Raw genomic sequence first — 20,091 nt, 5'->3', positions numbered from 1 at the left:
GCCACTAATGGGCAGGAATCAGACCAAGAGCTTTTCATTCACTCAAAGTTATCCCCATCACCAGGCATCTCTAAATGTAACATCACCAAGGTCAGGACTGAAGACCTGTGCTGGTTTTTAAAGTACCATAGGGGCATACGGTTTCACATAAGACTGCTTTTATTTTTCTGTTTGCTTGTGCTCCCCTGGCCTTTGTCTTTCTAGACTTACCCAGAAAACAGTGGAGTACTGGTTTAAGCCAAGACACGCCTGTGTCTCTGAGAACATTGCCTCTGGGGACCACCACAGTGGCAGCGCACCCAACAACAGTGTGTAGATGTGGCAGGATTCTTAATGATGGGATTGCATGTACTGTAACACTTAAACTCACAGCTACTTGCCTCTTCACCACAAAGAGCTAGCCAGCGGCTGCAAACATAGGCATTCAGCTTTCCTCTTTTTACTGTGCTATTGCATTAGATGCATAACAGCACCCTGTGGATTACGCCCACAAACACACAGATGTGTACACAAATGCACAGACACAAACACTAACACACTTCACACAGAATCATGGGACTTGCACACATGTTGTCTTGTAGGTCAAACTCATATCCATTTGACAATGATGAATTCCTTACTCTAATTTGAACTATTATACATGCTTATGGAAGCATGAATCATTCAAACGATCTGGTTTTCAATCCTTCTTTGGAATCATCACAGAGGTTTGATCCAGATTCTAATTTCTTGAGCTCTTTAATTTTTCAGTCTGCCATTTATGACTATTTTAATGTGAAAAAGTTTCATAATTTATTATTCAAGACATCAAACGTTCAGTGAGCCCTTTCTCAACCTTTCACTTTAACATTCATAGTCTTGCTAAAACTCAAAACGATCAATACGTATTCCCCCTTAACCATCTGTGTGTTGTGGCAGAAACTGAGGATTCAAATTCTTTTTATGATAGGGTTAGGGTTACAATGGTGATCAGTATTGTGCAAAGTCTAGAATTGGTGCAGGACATACATAATAGATTGAGAGAGCAGAATGAAATTTGAGTACAAGAACTTGAGCTGGAAAATTCACATTTACAATCAATATCCTCAAAATTCCTACTTTACAGAAGTTATTTGTTGGTTATCAGGCACTTTCAGTAGCAAGATTGAACAATCAGCTCCACTCTCTGTAAACTAAATATTCCATCTATCATCAACATAAATATCAAACATGTAATTTTGTTAATAAATAGCCTACATCAACCAAAATCCTTTCCCTGTTCTTCACACTTTCAACATCAGATACTAACTTGCACCTTCTCAGATTCACTGTCATTTTGATGGTTTGACTTTAGAACAGTTAAGTGCACATTGGTAATGAAGACACATTCTCTAGCTCTACCTCGTTGAACACACACACACACACACACACACACACATTTTATTTCCCTTACTTGTTATGTTCTCAAAGGCTATGTTCACACTGCAAGCCTTAGTGCTCAATTTGGATTTATTGCTCAGATCCGATTTTTTTGTTTGGCTGGTGAGCGGATGATAATGAGGACGAGGATGAGGAGAAAGAGAGCCAAATTTTTAATTATGGCTTTTTGTGGAGCAATGGCTGCTACTTCTGTACGGAGGTGTGTGTGGATGCGGAGTTGGAGCCAGGAGCGGTGGGATTGTGACGTGAATGGCTTCACTGAAACAGATTTCATCCAAAATTTCACCCCAAATACTTATGAGGTCTAACACCTCACTGTCCCTCCACTGACTACCTCCATCACAGCTGTCTTCCATGTTTGTATTCACCGAGTGAATTGTGACAAATGTCTAGAGAGACGTAAAAGTCCGATTTGACTGTTCAGACTGAGGTCGCATTGCAAAAAATCTGTATCTGATTTAGGACCACATATGAAAATGGCCCAAATCAGAATTGAAAAGATCAGATTCCATGTGATTTGTGCTGTTCACACTTATGAAAAAAAAAACAGATCTGAGTCACATATGAGCAAAAAAATCAGATTTGGGCCACTTTTGCCTGCAGTCTGAACGTAGCCTTTGTTGTTCTATAATTCTGCTCCTTGTTGAGTTTTTGATGTTATTTGTGTCATTTTTTGTCTTCCTGATATTTTTCCCCTTTTCCTTTTTGGGGTTAGACATTTTTAGAATCCCCTCAGTATTTTTGGTCTCACCTGCACATAGTACTGTTTTCTCTCCTTCCTGTTTTTCCACTGTTTTGTCAGATGTGCAACTAAACTAAACTAAACTAAACTAAACTAAACTAAACTAAACACACAAACCATAATGAAACCTGGACACAGAACCTAAGGACATGAAGTGGTGTACCACAGTGACCTGTGTGTACATGGAAGCACACACACACACACACACACACACACACACACACGCGCGCACGCACAGTGGAGTATAGTGGTGTCCCAGCACTGTTGGGTCAGCTCCACTGAGGTGATCCTAAAAATAGGTTCACCCCCAAACACACACACACACACACACACACACACACACACACACACACACACACACACACACACACACACACACACACCACCCCGGTTCTTTCTGTTATTCACATCATGGTACAGAGCAATCTTTCTCTCACTCCCTCTTTCACCCTCTCTCATTTCTTTTCTGTCTTCGTCCTTCCACTGTCATTTTCTTTCCCTGAATTTTCTCCCCTGATCTCTTCACCATCGTCCTCTTTCCCCTTTCTTCCCCTTTTTCCCCATTTCTCCCACTGTCCTTCCCCCTCTCACTCCATTAGGTAATAGAGACCTTGACTGTAGGCACCCGTCCAGTATTTCTCTGTGATCGGAAGTCTCTGTGTGTGTGTGTGTGTGTGTGTGTGTGTGCGTGCGTGTGCGTGAGCTGTCTGGAGATGTGCTCACTTCACTCTGGTCTACTCTTTTTGTTCAGTTTAGCCTACAGGCAGTCAGAATGAACTGTTGCTGTGGCCACATCAGCAAGGCATACTGAAGCATAGTGGAGATAAAGAGAAGAAGAAAGGATGAGAGGAGGAGAGGAGGAGAGGACAAGCCAGAGATGGGTGTGTCCGGTTCACAAAGGTTAAGCTAACCGAACACACATTCACACAGACACAGACACAGACACAGACACACACTCACACACACACTCACACACACACACACAGAGGAAACTGGGCAGGAGGTTGTAAGTGATTGCACCTTATCTTTCATTCCAGTGCCACAAAGCTCATTTAAATAAAACATTTAAAAAGGAGTAAGTGTTCTCTCTCTCTCTCTCTCTCTCTCTCTCCCAGTGCTCAAATCCCCCTTGTTTGTTGGAACACACACACACACACACACACACACACACACACACACACACACACACACTCCCACACACAGTTCCCACTTGATGCTGTTTAGGGACATGAGGTTTGCTCTGCCAGCATCACATGCACAGGTAAAAGAGTCAGATTTCCTCCCTCTGTGTGGCTGGCAGAGCCGGGCTGTGGGAATTTCGTGGTCTGGGGTGTGAAGTGCTTTGCTGCGGTGAGCGAAAAGTGTTACGCACGGGCTTTGTGTCCACGACAAAATCTCACCAATCATCTAATGACCAGTTACGACTCCACTTTTTTCTGGAAAGTTGAAATATTTGGAATACTTGAAGCAGCCTGAACTGCCACGCAAAAGAACAGCTGAACGCCCTGAAAAGAATTTTGGGTGGAGTGTGTTTTTTTTTTTTATATATAGAAGAAGAAGTGCTTGAAAAAAAGAAGCCCAGAGGACACACACTTTATACACGTTCACAGATAAAGGGAGTCGTTATAGAGAGATGAAGTGAGCCTGCACTGAGGCTACTGCACATCTGTTCTGGATCAATGGGTATGGAGTAGACGGGTCACTGATGTGGTTCACTGATATCTCATTCAACCGGGGTTATGCACATGAATCTATGGGCCGTAGATTGCAGAAGGAGTGCAGAGGGGAGAAGTAGCAGCAGAGGTTATGTGGCGGAGGAGCGCGGTCACGCCTCGGTTCTCGGCCTTCTCCCCACACTCCGCTTACATGAAAGAAAAACTCTTTCATCGCTGCTCCTCCTCTCCCGAGAGCAGAGAAAGGACGGAGGGAGGAGCAGCCGAAACGAGGAGAGCGGGCAGGGGAGAGAATGAGAGAGAGAGAGAGAGAGAGAGAGAAAGGGGAATAACAGCATCCTTGGGACAGATGAGGCTCAGCGAAATCCCAGTGAAGAGACGGTATCTCTGTGACAGGCGTGAAATAAACGGAGAGGTGAGAAAGGAGGGAGAGAGAGAGAGAAAGGAAGGGAGGGAGGGGGGGGGGGTTGGGGCAAGAATTGTCTTCCCAGCCTGGAGATGCACTGGATTTCAGAGGGAGAAGAAGAAAGTCGTCTTCATCGGCACTGAGGGAATTCCTTTATCTACAGCTACAGTCTTTTCTGCTTCTAAAATTCAAAGCGATAGAGGAGCACAAGACACAAGGACACTTTTTAAAACGACTACATAACTCCACTCTCCACTGACATGTCACACTTTAGTGACTACGCTCAATAGCCATTCATTATGACTCCTGAAAAACACAATTTCAGACTAGATTTTGCTATTAAGTAGATCTGATGTGCCCTCAATATTAAGAGCTAAGGACCTGCACAATGAATACAAATACTTCCTCCTGCATGTATTTTAGATTATCTGAAGGACACCCACATTTCTGAAAGCATCTGCTGTAATCACAGATATTTGCTTGAGTTTAATATAATTACACTCGCGTCTAAACCTCATCCTTTCAGCCTACTCCAGAGACTGAGACTGAATGAGGGTCAAATCAAAAGAAAAGGAATGGGATTGTAAAAAAAAATCCCAAACCGGGGAGGTACATGAAGGGAGAAATCATGTGAATCTAGTAGCTGTATACTGTATGCTGGCATGTGTGTATCATTGATGTAGTCAGCTGGTTAAGGCATTTTTATCTTTGTTCCTCCAAGCTACGGGACAAGCAAGAGGAGAGCAAGAGCAAACTCTTCTGGGGTTCCATGATCTTGTAATGGTACGCTACATAATGGCACTCAACCAGTGGCTCCAGACTTGGTAGCCTACAGTATATCTTTCCCCTGGATTATCGCAACCACAGAAGAATGTGCTGATTATTTGGCGGACACATTCAAACAATATCTTGCTCTGAGCCCTCATGCAAAGAGGGGTTTTAGTTGGGGGGGCTAAGTCTTAAAATCAGAGGCAGGAGTGTAGCTTTAAGCAGCTTAGCCGCATTGTAAGTAAACACATTACACCCAGTGCATTGCCAATCACAATCCGACCGAGCAGAATAGAATATGAAGTGTTTCGCGAACCCCTGCTGGGTAAATATGAATGCCTCAGAGAGAGAGAGAGAAGGGGAGAGAAGCAGAGAGAAACTTCTCATTTTATCCGCGGGAAAAAATAAAACAAGCGAGTCAACCTAATGCTCCTGAGCCCCCCTCAAACCAACGTGCACACGCTTTTTCAAGGGAGCTTCATTGAGTTGACTGTCAACAATCCACTCATGGAATTAATATTTAATAAACCCCTGGATCAAGTGGAAGTGTAAACACACACACGCAGACACACACACACACACACACACACAGAAACAAACAAACACACGCAAATCAAACATAGGTGAAAGCAAAACATGCAAGAGTCATACCTGTGGATTATACATGCCTACAGTATTACAGTACTGTACATCACACATTACTGTGTTAAGCCACGGCCTAAATTAAAATGTCACTGAAGTCAACCAGCCCTCCTACAACTGAACCACCACACATCAACAATCTCTGGAATTCTCCTCACCTCCCCCTTCAGAACTGACTGTAATCCCACTTAGATTTAGTCCACCCTCTCTACTGTTACCCAGCACTGTTTGCCCAATCTTACTCATAAGGTTTGCACAAATCGTTGCACACTACATAACTTTAGCCTCAGGAAATATGTCCATGCTCTGTTTTGCTTCTAACCTATTTAATGCTCAGTATAACTAATTCATGTTCGACTGTTGCAATGTTCTGCTGGTCTCTGCTGAATTTCTATAATGTATGTGGAGAGATATGTATAATTAAGTTCAAGTTCAAGTTCAAGTTCAAGTTCAAGTTATTGTCATCTCAGCTGCATAAATCTACATATATACATCCAAGCATATATAGACTGTACACAGTGAAACAAGATATAGAAGAATAAGAATAATAATAAGACAGGTTAATAATAAAACAATAGTGCAGAGAGAATGATAAAGACAGACTCATTAACTGTTAACTATTGTATATCCTTACTGTCCCTTTGCACTCCTTGTGAGATCTTGTTGACCCTGTTATCATGCATGCCAGCATGTATGTTATTACCATGTTGGCTTCTGACATGTGCACTGAGGTCACAGAGTTCATTTCCTGCGCATTCACTCAAAGGTGTGACTCAGATTCTACGAAATCTTAAAGGATGGAATCAGAGATAGAGTTTTTTTTCCCCCATCTTCAGTGGCTAGCTGTGAACTCTGAACAGGATCTGCCCCCAACAATAGTAGTTCTATCCCATGATAGAACAGCCATTATAACTGTGATAAGCATTTTTTCTCTTATGTGTACAATATTCACCGCCTCTCATCACTCTAAAAATGCTGATTTGAGATTGTTTTTGCCATTTCTACCAAAACAATGTGAGACAGTTGAGCCTGATCCTGAATTTATCATAACTGCTGATAACTCTGACTCATTCCTGACAGAAACAACTTTCTGGATCGCCAACTTGGGTTTTGCAATGAAAGAATATCAGCGCAGAGGCACTCTAAGGACTCTTGATGGTGTTCCTGATGCATTGTAGATACACTGTGACACTGCATGGGTGTGTGTGGGAGCTGCGAGGTAAAAACCCAATACTGTGATACAGACAAACGAATCAACGGCTGGGCATCACAAAACACTTTATACGGCTAGTATGCTCCTTTGAGTAGTATACAGTTGCACTTTAAGCACCAGGAATCCAAACACACTCCACAATAAACCACATTCACATTCACAGTTAGATCCATGTTGGGTCTATATGGGTCAAACAGGGATAAATAGTAATAAATCAGGCGCTAATGAGGACAAATGTGAGCATACATGACGCACCTGCTCATTAGATATAGAGCTCCTGAGATATGTAGGCGGAAATGTAATTGAGGCCATCTAATTGCCTGCTTTATGCTTCAAACCGTATTCACATAGCAATCATTCCATCCGTAACAGCGTGAATTCTTCCTCCGCTGTGTCGGACCTGCCTCTCCTCCTCCTCCACCTCCCTCCCTCCTCTGTTCATCCCTCTCTCAATCCTCGAGCTGATAGTGACAGATTCCGGTCGAGGTTGCGATGGGTCCCCCGCCTGGATCAAGGTGAAAACGCCCATTCAGAGAGCAGCCAGGGGGGGGGGATTGGCTAAGCCCCTAAAGCCTCCTCCGCCACCCAACCTGCATATTCCTCATCTCTGCATTTTCTCGCTCTCTCTCCTTTTCTCTGCTCCTCTTCTGTCCTTCAGACCCCATCCCTTTCTCTCTAGTCTGTCCTTCCCTCCTTGATTCTTCAATTTCATTCTTCAAGTACTACATGTGCATTTGTGTACGCAAGTGCGGACGTTTGTGCATGTGTGTGTTCTGTATGTATGTGTGTGTGTGTGTGTGTCTCTCCATACGTGCACTCATTTATGGCATGTGGGCTGAGGAGAAAAGGAATATTGATTTCATGGCATACATCATTAAATTCAAAGCGATTCAAAGTAATATTCAGCTGCTCATCTGACAATGACAATGCCCTCATTCAATCTGCTATCTGGTGGAAAATCAGAACTCAAGAGTGTTAGAGTCTTCATTAATCAACTACAAAATAAGCCACTCCAAAAACAACTACAATCAGCTTCAACATAAGCCTCTGAAATATCGGGAAGGCTCTTTATTTTTTACGATTGAAATATGAAGAGCGCCGCAACAAGTATCAGTAGGGAAGGATCCTTTCCAAGGATTTTCAAAGCCCGTGGGAGCGCTGACAATGGCGCTCCTGATCTGCAGCCACACAAACACACACACACACACACACACACACACACACACAAAAAGTGATCTTCCCCGTCTCTTTCAGAGGCTTTCGTCATCCTTGCGAGAATCCTGTGGCTGCTACACATGTAAACCCAGAGCGAAGTGTCAGGTCAGCCTAGAGTCTTTCGCAAAAAGGCAGCGTGTCACTCTTCTTCTGCAGTTCACACTATCGCTCACTGCACAAGCCACACATCTGGTGGAGTTTGAGTGAGAAGGATATAGATTGAGAAGAGCTGATGATGATGATGATGAGTATATAATGAGGATCAGTGGATCAGAAGCGAGGATGATAAGCCGTATACTCTTCTAAGCATTCTAAGCAGCTGTAGTGAACATATTCAGTAAAATATTAACAGTACTTCTCTCTCTCTCTCTCTCTCTCTCTCTCTCTCACACACACACACACACACAACCCAAATACCCAACCGATCGGCATTGTTTGGGTGGATTACACAGCATTTCCCTTCCCTGCCATTCCCATTTCCCCCTCCAGCAGATGACTGGCCCCTATCAGTTAACACACTTCACTGGCTGAGAGAGGAACTCCCCCCCCCCCCTGGGAGCTCTCCCGCCTCTCCAGCTGGATCCATCACCTCAACATCAGGGCACGCTCTTCTATCCGGAGGAGCCGTACAGCTCCCTGTGATCTTTGCGCCAGAAACAAATATGTTTAGCCTTCATGTCCCACGCCAGTTCACACTACCCACACACACAACAGATGAAGGAAGCTTTAAAATATCCAGCGACTGCCTTCTCTGACACATTCTCGCATGCAGGACTCATTGTGGTGAGGGTTATTTCTATGTGGTGCAGTATAGGGTGTCTCGTGACTGGCAGAGCCCCCTCCATACAACAAAACTGTCAATGAACACTCTATAATGAAAAAACACTAACATTCCTACAAGGATGTCACACCTCTATTTTAGTGTAGACACATTTAACACTTTCTCAAAGACTTTTCCCAATACTCAGTGATTTTGGATGGGTGGCAAAGCACACAGGTACAAGGTGAAGGAATTTGAGTGACTGTGAGTATTGTCACAAGGGACTTTTAGTGTGTGTATGGTAGAGGGTTTACAGTCACCTTATCTGACACCAGTGGTTCTCAACCTTTTTCATATCAAGGACCCCTAATTTAGTCCGCATTAGAGCCACAGACCCCCATTTGATTTGACTTGATTGAGATTTTGTCTCCCGGACCCAAATCTGAGAATATTTTTATTGTCAGATATGATTTTGTCCAGAATCCCATGACTATCTGTATTGTAGGTAGAGAGATAACAGTGAAACTATGATCAAAACAGTCTTTCTTCTACATTCTCTAATTGGATTCACTTCTTGTGAATGAAATAACTGGGGACCCCCTGGAACCCGCTCAACGACCCCTGGTGGTCCCCAGACCCCACGTTGAGAACCACTATCTTAACATGTTTTTATCTCACTAGGGTATCACTATTATTCTACTACTATTCCTATAATATCCCTATGGGGACTTAGATAGTGTGTCTGTGGTACTCAATAGTGAGATTAAGTGACCTAAATGGTATTTTTCAATCCTATGGTATCACTATATCACTATATATATCACTATAATATTCCTATAGAGGCTTATTATGTGTCTGTGGTACTGAATAGTGAGTTTAGTCACATTAATTGTATGTTAATCTCCAAAGGTATCTTTATAAATTCCGATAATATTCCGATATAGACTTTCTAAAACGTATTAAAGGATTATCCTTAACGTAATGTGCGTGACCGCGCGGTAGGAAAGTGCTTGAATCGCCCTGTTGATCCCAAACTTGCACACAGCCGCTAATAGGCTGCGTGCACGGTGCCAGTCATTCAGCACATTCCGCTACAACTTCAGAGTTAACAGACTCAACTGCCGATTGAAAAAGCTCCACGGTGAACTCACCTTCTTCCGGGGCTGCCATTTCATCATATTTGTAATCCAGATATGTGCAGCATCAAAGTGTCACAACCGGGTGTAGCGCTGGGAGCGACGGGAGCGACGGGAGCGGCATCTCAGACCCGACTTAACGCTGCCTCCGCCAGCGGTAGTGCTGCGACTAGTCGGGGTTGGTGGGGGTGGAGGGGGGGTTGCAGACGTGTTTATAATCCCGTTACGATGTCATGGGGGAGTCCGCTTTCTCTTCCGCGCGTGCTGCCCTGCCGTGCCTTTCAGCCGCTCGTCGTTGCCCTCGGCGCGTGCTCACCACAGCATCCTGCGTCTGCGTCCGTCTGCTCCGGCGGCTTCGGCGACGCTATGCATGTTCAGTACGGACCCAGCCGCGAGCCGAGAGAGAGCTGAGATGGTAATCCAAGACCCCACACTGATACCTCTCTCTCTCTCTCTCTCTCTCTCTCTCTCTCTCTCTCTCTCTCTCTCTGTCTGTCTGTCTGTCTATGGCCCCCGTTCACCCTCCTTCAGTTGAATTCAATTCAATCCGAAAGCAATATCAATTGAGGTATTACAAACATTAACAGGTAGCTGGTAGTAATAAAAAAAAAATCAATCGAAATCAGTTCTCTCTCTCTCTCTCTCTCTCTCTCTCTCCCTCTCTCTCTCCAAATCTGGCAGCGTTTACCTCCAAGAGGATGTAATTCAATAAAATAATAGAGAACAGTGCACATCCAAAAGAAGTAAACAATAAAGGAGACCCCTTGTTCTAGAAAAGAGCTGCAGAAAATCCGATTTTTTCCCCCCCCAATGAATCTTGTGAAACTATAGATGATGGCAAATAGGCAGAATGACTTTTCTCCACGAGTGCTCGGCTCAGCGGCTCATTCACCACTGCCAGAGAAAGAGGGTGTGTGTGTGTGTGAGAGAGAGAGAGAGAGAGAGAGGGAGAGAGTTTTGCACTTCTCCAACCATTTTACCTTTCATTTAACCTGTATCTAACTAGGTAAGTCAATTAAGAATACATCCTTATTTCTAATGATGAGCTGGCAGGAGACAACAGGCCAGCTGATGGGGAATTGGGGGAAAGGGGAAAAAACAGGAAGACAAGAGAAGAAGGCTAGCAGCTAACAGAGAACATAATACAAAGCAGTCATGTTAACTTGAAACAGACAGACACAGGCATAAACCAGATGGACACATAAGGACTTGGAGACAATAAACAGCTTAACACCAGCAGTGACAAGGACACCAGGGAAAGCAATTAAAATGTGACAAAAATGTATGGCAGCACTGAGAGAGAACCAGAACCAGACAAAGAACATTAGAAAAACTTTCACTGACATCAAAATTACATGTCTCACAGTGGTATACACACACACACACACACACACACACACACACACACAGGCAGAGGAGAGGAGAACCCTACACCTCTCTCTCCATCTCCACACTCGGGGTGGCGGTGGGAGGTCCGTTTGAAATCGGAGCTGAGGATAATATTATTGGGGGGGTGGATCAGGAAAAGACATCGAGACATCGGGTCCCTGGGACAAAAAAAAGCCTTTAAGATCCTTTATCCAGCATAAACAAAGGGTGAGAGTATAGTCATCAGTAGGGAACCTCGCAAAACACCCTAACACCCACAAGCCCAAAGAGCAGGACCATGAGGATGCCAGGAGAGAGACTGAGGGAAATAGTGAGAGGAGGTGAAACAGGTGTCACATAATTGGTTGGTGTGTGTGCAGGGCTTTTCTTATACACATCAGCAACACTGCGGACATCTATGGAAGCCCATTCCCACCACTCAATAAAGAATTCAGAATTCTGACTTTATTTCTTACGCTTCTGACTTTATTTCTTACACTTCTGACTTTATTTCTCACAAATGTGACTTCATATCTCACAATTCTAACTTTTTATCTCAGAATTCCGACTTTATATCTCGGAATTGTGACTTCTTTTTTTTTTGCGCAATAAAAAAAAAGTCAGAATTCTGAGAAATAAAGTCACAATTGCAAGCAAAAAACTCACAATTGAATCGTTTTTTTATTTCGTTGACTGGCGGGAATGGGCTTCCATAGACACCAGATCAGCGCTGAGAGGGGGTTAGACGCATGTTGTATGTCCATATTGTGAACTGAACAAGTACAGTTGTGGTTTGTCTACCTTGACTGAATGTGCGTGTGTGTGTGTGTGTGTGAATGAGAGAATAAGGAGACAATCAGAGAAAGGAGACTCACAGTTGCATGACAGTCAACTTAAAGAGAGCTGCCAATGAACGCACTATATCACCTCTCTCTATTTACAGAGCCTGTATCTGCACTCCAACAGGTTTGACATAATGAGCGTGTGTGCGCAAACATACATACACACATAACATCTTCGTCTCGGGCTTACACAAAAAAAACAAAAAAAACAAGTCCTCATGGTATTCTGGAGATCAACAGCTGATTTACATTCCCCCTCCGGTGGCCTTCATCACCGAACCACCTCCTCATTATCAATATCGTTTGGATTCTCTAGTAAAAAAACCCCACTAGGATAAAGGTCAGATGCAGTGGCGCAGCAGGATATAAAAGAGGTAAAGTGAATCTCCTCTGAACCTGCACACCAGACTTCAGTGTGTTTGTGCATGTTCGTAATGAGATTCTCCGATCAATAAGAGAAATGAACTTCGCAGAGTGACAGTGAGAGTAAATTGTAGTGAAGGATGGAGATCACTAACCCCATCTCCAATATATGTATACACACACACACACACACACACACACACACTCTAAGGTGTCCCCTTGTGTGTCACTGTCAGTGATTTAAAGAACAACCTAATCTCCAGAAATAAATGACTGAGGGTAAATTAGATTTAAAGGAGAATTACCACGCCGAGCTCCATGTGCACCCTGACTATCCCTTTAATTTAATCATCAGCCTGGAGCTAACCCCAGCTCCATCTCGGCAAGCCCATCAGCTGGTGCTGTTGCTCAACGTCTCATTCCAAATGCAAAGTGTACGGCGTGTAAATATGAAAGGCATGAGCCGTTTTAAGCGGGGCGAGTCTTCATTTTATGTTCAGCATTTTGCTAGATGACATATTCACTGTGAAGGCCAGACAGAGCCAGCGCTCCACACCCTGATGAGGATCATTACAGATGCGACAAACACTGCTGATTTCATTACCAGTAATACTTATAGCACAACGCCGTTACTCTCTTCCTCATGTTGATGTGAATTGGAGTGAAGCTCTTGTTTGAGAACATGCTCCAAAATAGATGAGAGGCCGGGTTGTATTGTGCGCTTGTGTTGAAGGGGGGTGAGGAGCACATCGCACCCAGAAGATCAAGGCAGGCGGCGGTGATGTAACGCCAGTGTAAGTAGTTAGATGTAATGGAGAGGAGAGGCAGAAACGAGGACAAGGTAGCGGATGACAGGCCGCCCCTCCTCTTGTCCCACCTTCCATCGCTCTCCTGTCCTCCGGTGGAAGACTCATTAGCGCTTGTATGAAAACCGAAACACATGGAAACTCGCACGCACGCCGCCTCAGGTGGAAGTAAATAAGAGAATACATTTAGATTCTGGACAAATTCCCGCATCTGCTTCTGCTGCTAACAGGTATCCCAATGAATAAGTGAACAAATAAACCTCATAGCTTCACAGCACATGAATTAGTGGTGTCAGCACAGTGTTAAGTGCCGATGTCATTTCTCAGAGACTATGATGAAGCTGAAGTCCTGGTATCATAAGAAGCAACAGAATGTCATGAAACAAAACCAGTGACATCACACAGAAACACAGAATAGATCTTTACCAGTTGTGTCAAGATAAATACTCATGACATGATTTATTCAGACAACAATCCATGTTAAAGGTGGAGGAAAGCTGCATAATACATTACTGCTTTAGTCCGATCAGCTGAGATGCAGTGCTATTAGTCTCAATAAAGTGTAGAGGGCCTAAGTCATCAGGTTACAGAAAGTGTACGCACATTACTAAATTATAGTGGATACATAGTTACCAGAGTGTACTGTACATTTCATGTCTTTTTAAATCCTATTATAATATTATAATATATCAATTTTTGTCAACCTTTGGTGGGTACCTACAGTACATTTGGTTGGTAGATGCTGCATGAGAGAAAAAAAACAGTCTGATTCTTTGGTCGCCTGACAGCTTGGGCAAATCCATTATTCATTGAAAAAGTCAAGACCTGTATACAAACTTTAAGAAGAAGAATATTTTTGGCTGGTAAATGGAAATGCCTTAGCATGAGGAATCCATCTCAGCTAGTTTTCAGGTGCAGTAAGTGTATGTGTAACGTATTGATAGCAGTAGAAGTATACAATTATTTGTGATGATTAACCATCAAACTAACCAATTCCTATTGTAAACAGTTCAAGGACTTTACATAAAATCTCAATATTTTCCTCCATCCATTGTATTTCCAAAAACACTTTTTCAAAGCTTGCAGCTGTGTGTAGCCTTGGCGTACAGCTGAGCTGGTCATCCAAACACACTGTGACTATGACATCATAAAGAGCCATCAAATGCCAGTGAATAGTAAGTAACTGTTAATTACCAAAAAAAAATCGGGGAAAAAAGCCAGGAAGTACAGATAACCACTACACCAGACCGATAAAGGCATTCAAAGAAAGAGATTAATGCCTCAATTTTTTTTTCTTTTCAGGTATATCATTTTATGTATTTATATGCATTTGTAATTTATACATAGAAATTCTTGAGAAGTAAGATTTGCTAATAGGAAATTACCTCTAATAATGAAAAATTATTTCTTAACTTTCAGATCCCACCATCCATAAAATATCAACAATCTGCAGCATTACAATATACAAACTCATGTTTAGCTGGCACATAAAGCCAGTCATTATATCAGCAACTTATGTTTTTATTCTTTTTATGTGTTTTTATTCTTCTTGCATTTTTATTCTTGTAGTTATTCTTTGCATTTTTATTCTTGTCTCTTCTAATCAATTTCTGTAAAGCACTTTGGTACAAAATTGTTTTGTTTTATAAAGTGCTAAATAAACTTGAATTTGAACTTAATCTTAACTTAATCTTCTCAGTCCATCGAAATAAGCCTAAACCTAAACCTATCCTTCTAATAGAGGCGGCTGCCTACGTGATGCATAAAGTATGGTTACAAGCTGCCAAGAGTGTGTGATGTGTAAAATAGGGTTAACTGCAATAAAACACACAAAGGTGTTAGTGAGGAAATCCTTAACAGAACCAGATACAACACATTTTACATAAGGATGGAGAAGGGAAAATATTACATTACTATGGTAACAACCAAGCATCACCCTGGGATTTGGTGATTGATATGGGGTGTGACAGGTATCTGCATGTGTATGTGTGTGTGTGTGTGTATGTGTGATAGTGATGATTGAAGGAGGTGAGAGGGCTGGAAAAAACAGCAAACTGAATTTATTTCATTAGTGTTCCTTCATCCCTTGTCCTTGTCAGACAACATGACAGACTGTCTGTGGTCCTATCTATATCTTGCATACAGCTTCATAAGCCTACAGTATTTTTGTCTCTCTACCTGATACTTATAGAAGCGACCAGAGTGAGAGCCCCTAATGCATATTAGGGATGGGGTAATATATTGAAATACAAAAATGTGACAATACGTATTGTGGGACAGAAAAATGAATCGCAATATTAGCTCCATTTTACTCTGCTGTAGTAATCACAAATGAGACAGCTTGCCCATCACAATTTCACAAGCTCTCTATCAAAATTATATTATTTGCATTTTGTAATGACATTTTTAAATTGTTGTTTACATTCTAGCAAGCCAGTGCCATTGCTAGAAAGATTTGTGTCTCAGAAATAAACATAGTTCTGCACAGTCATACTTTGTCGTCATTGAACTTTTATTTATCGCATCGTATCGTGGTATAATAAATGGTATAATTAATCATGGTAAAATAAATGCACAGACACATTGCACGTGTGCGCACACACACACACACACGACCAACCACACATAGCCAACATACAAACACACACAAACATACTCCCATACACACAAAGGTGCATGTACATACAGTACATGCACACATCCATGAGCGTGCCCACACACTCACAGACACAGATAACCACACACACAACATCTTCAAGGCCTTAAGCCGGCGTGAAAAGCATGAGCCACATTTGGTTCGGGACAAAACAAAACTGATATGCAGTATGCAAAACTGTCGACTATGTCAATAACATGTTGTAGTGAGACTGGTGAGGTTTGGTTTCTTGTGTGAGGTGAAAGCCTTAGGGGAGCGCGGTGACTCCTGCTGTGTTGATATGAACATCAAAGACAAACCGACTGCTACAGAATGCAGAAAACCTCCAAATCAGCAGTAAAGAGGCCCAACTCCAAATGCCACTAAACCCACTCTCATATTTTCCTATTTTGCTCTGCCATACCGACTCTGAAGCCAGCACTTAATCTTCCCGACATAATAAGACTGTCACAAAGCAGTGTTTATTATTGAATAATAACAATGATAATACAATTCGGGACGGGACACAGATGTGAGCTATGCGTCTGATAATGACAGGTGTAGCGGTGCGTCCCACTGGGTGTTTTTGAAGATGGCAGAGACTGGTGATACAGCGCTCCATAGAGGAGGAGAGAACTTATGTTACAGCAGCTGGCTTCCATCTACTGCCAAACTAAAATACACACACACGCACACATTTTTAAAATGCTTCATTTTTAATTCATTAGATTTGCACAGCATTCAAATATTAGAGAGGTTCTACATGGTTTAAGGACTCACAACACACTGCACTGCTATATTGTGGCCCTTTTGTTAAACTCTAACAGTAAGTTTGTGAACATCTGTACAAAGCTGTCAAATGTCAGGACCTCCACACACCCAACATCTACAGCTAATACACAGTTGGTTGTGCTCTTCATTGACAAACACAACATCACAGCTGTTGTGATTATTGGAGGAACTTAAGTAACCAGAAATAATCTGCCATCATATCATATGTTTATACAGATACAGTGACAACTGTAGATAACAACACAATCCTGCCTATTATGTATTACAACCACTGACATGTGCAATAAATTCTAGATATACAGGACACCATGAAGCCAGGTTGTACTTAGCTGGCAACTCCCGTAATCTGTCTTTGCTAAAGCAGCATTGGAACATAGAGAATGAAACTTCCAGATCCAGGGAAGTGAGTTCTTGTCAGTGTTTTTGTGTCTCTGCCTGTTTGATACTAAGGAGAACTGAGTGATGATCACACCAGAATCTGTGGCCACTAGTGTTAGAACAAATTAGTTCAGCTTGTTTTTCAGTTTCCAGTGTCTTATTGCTCAGGCTACCCACCAGGTTGAGATACAGTAAATGTATTCGCACACTGTAATTGATGTATATGACACTTCACATAACACTCTCCCATGATGTCAGACAACCAAAGTTGATCTTAAATCACGCCCCTCCTCAGACCCCATCAATAATGCAGCAGCTGCTTTTCTGCGTGAGTGTGTTATTTGTTTATGCTCATGGCTGGTACCAACCTCATTGCTTTTTCATGAACACCGTAAACTGCATATTTACGACCTGTTACAAGGAGCAAACAAAGACAAACACACACAGGCATACAGACACAAGAGGTATGCAAATAGCATTACAGACGGGGGCTGGGGTCATTAATATACACTTCACCTCCACATTACTGTTGCAAAAGAGTAGAATGAAATTCGATATATCTCATACGTCTCTTTCATATGTTTCATAACAGCACAGGCATAATAATATAATCTAGAGCAACAACACCGACTGGCTTGTTGTTCACATTGTTTGACATTCTTTATTACTTTAAAGTCTTAATTTTTAGTTCTACATGTGAACTCTAAATAAACTTCAAGAGCAAATGATTTATCAGTTGATTATGTAATGTGACACGGTGTTACACTGATCAGGATATCAAGTTATCAAATTACCAGAGCATTTACATAATTCACTGTAAACAATCATCATAAGAAGAAAAATAAGAAAGAATGAAAAAAAGAAATAACCAAAATGCAATTTTTCATGGGAGTGGCCTGGTGAATTAGTGGAGAGAGCAGATCACATTCACAATAGTAGAGTCAACAATGGCCCAATATCAAATATGTATCTCATCATTACAGTATATAATCGGTATAACAATAAACACAATTAAAAAAAGCACTAAATATTTCAGTAAAATCAAACAGCAGTGAGTTATGAAGGTACACATCACAAATTGTGTTTGTGTGTGTGTGTGTGTGGGCGCATTGTGGGTGACTTTTATCATATGTTGCATCTGTTTTATCCCATCGCATTATTTGCCCTGTTTGTACTGTGCCTGACCAGCCGTATTTCCCTGATGGGATAATAAACTCCACCTTGAACTCTGGACCTTGACCCGTCCTTCAGAGACCGGTGTCCGGTCTGAAGGACGTGGCTCTCAGACAGAGGCAGGACGACCTGTCAGAGGGGTGACAAGCCTGGCTGCTGGTCTCTCTCAAATCTCTATCAGTCCTATTCATCTCTGTGACCAGCATCATCACTCTACCACCTCTACACACACACACACACACACACACACACACACACACCATCTGTCAGGAAAGTCGATTTGATGGAGCACTTTCTACAGCCAACATGGCTACTAAACACACACCTCGGCAGTGATGAATTGAGTGGCTTGAGGTGTGCGTGCACTGGACTGGAGACATAGAGTGTGTGAGTGTGTGTGTGTGTGTATTCTATCTGTTCTGTGGGTCCAACACATGTTCATCCAGCTCTGTTATATTAATGACAGTTATTATTGCTACTCATGATTGCTGTTGTATTAGAATTAAACCATACAGTTCAATGTAATGATAACTGTATAATCATTATTCATATAGAACTGTTTTCTTTTCTAAGCAGTTGATATATCCACAACAGTATTCAGTTTACAAGTTGTACTACACTACAAAATCAATAGCCCATTAAATCAAGACATGTAACATCATGGCTGTAAAACATGAATGCCAAAATCTTCAGAATGCAGACACCTCTATACAATCGATGACATCTTCCCATAGATAAATGTAAATTCAACCATGGATTGATTTACTTTGGGTTTAAAATAATAATGCACAACTTTTTCATATAAATGAGTTAAATGTCCATTTTGCTCTCAGCACTGCCTTCCAAAGATGAAAAGCACTCCAAGATGAGAGGGAATGATCAGGAGTGATGGAGGTGTGGCTCTTTGTCTTTTTGACAGGTAGGTTTCTTTGCCCCAGTCTACATTGGTTGTATTATTATGTTGGACCAGTGCCTAAGCTGAGTTGTAAGTCAGCCAACTTTTGAAAGAAAACTGAACGTTTTTGTGATTCAAACATCGGGTAAACATTTCAAAATGAATTCGAATAATGGAAAACTTGTCTTGGTCGGCTCAGTATCGCAAGTTGCAGTGATAGCTTGGTTAGCAGATATCAACGTAAAGTGTTCTAATAATTTATATGAAATGTATATGGTGTAAATAATTTGTCGTTACCTTTTCATGGCTGTCAAACAACAGCATGATCATTAAAATGTTTTTTCCTGAAGTCTCAAGAAAAAACATTTTCTTGAGAATGAAAAAAAACATTTTAATGGTAATGCAGGTCTTTGATAACTGTGAAAAGGTAACGACAAATCATTTATCTTGCGGATTATCACTTTAATCTCAAGAAGTTGAAACTATAATGTGTATGTCAGAATAATACTACTTATAAAACGACTAATGACTGCACACTACGCTACAATGGTGTTCTCCAGTCAACCACAAAATAAAGAACTGCATCTGAAATATCACCAGGAGAAGCACCATCAGGAGGAGCGCTGAGCACACACACACACACCCACACACACTCTCACACACTCTCACACATACACACCCATTCATTCGACCAAAAAATCAATAAGCTTTTTCTGTGGCTGATGAGGAAATGTTACAGGATGTGAAGAGGCAGAGACAAGAAGAAAGAAGTTCACAAAACGTTAAGGACAGGAGCGTGTGTGTGTTTGTGTGTGTGTGTGTGGCAAGGGGGGGCTGTGTCTTCTGTTACACCACCCCTCCCACC

This window comes from Centroberyx affinis, unplaced genomic scaffold (assembly GCF_046629955.1).
Source record: "Centroberyx affinis isolate AG114_WGS23_722 - 3 ecotype Tasmania unplaced genomic scaffold, CSIRO-AGI_Caff_v1 ptg000364l_1, whole genome shotgun sequence".
In the NCBI taxonomy this organism is placed as follows: domain Eukaryota; kingdom Metazoa; phylum Chordata; class Actinopteri; order Beryciformes; family Berycidae; genus Centroberyx; species Centroberyx affinis.
The sequence above is the reverse complement of the archived record's forward strand: the minus strand, read 5'-3'. Positions refer to the sequence as shown.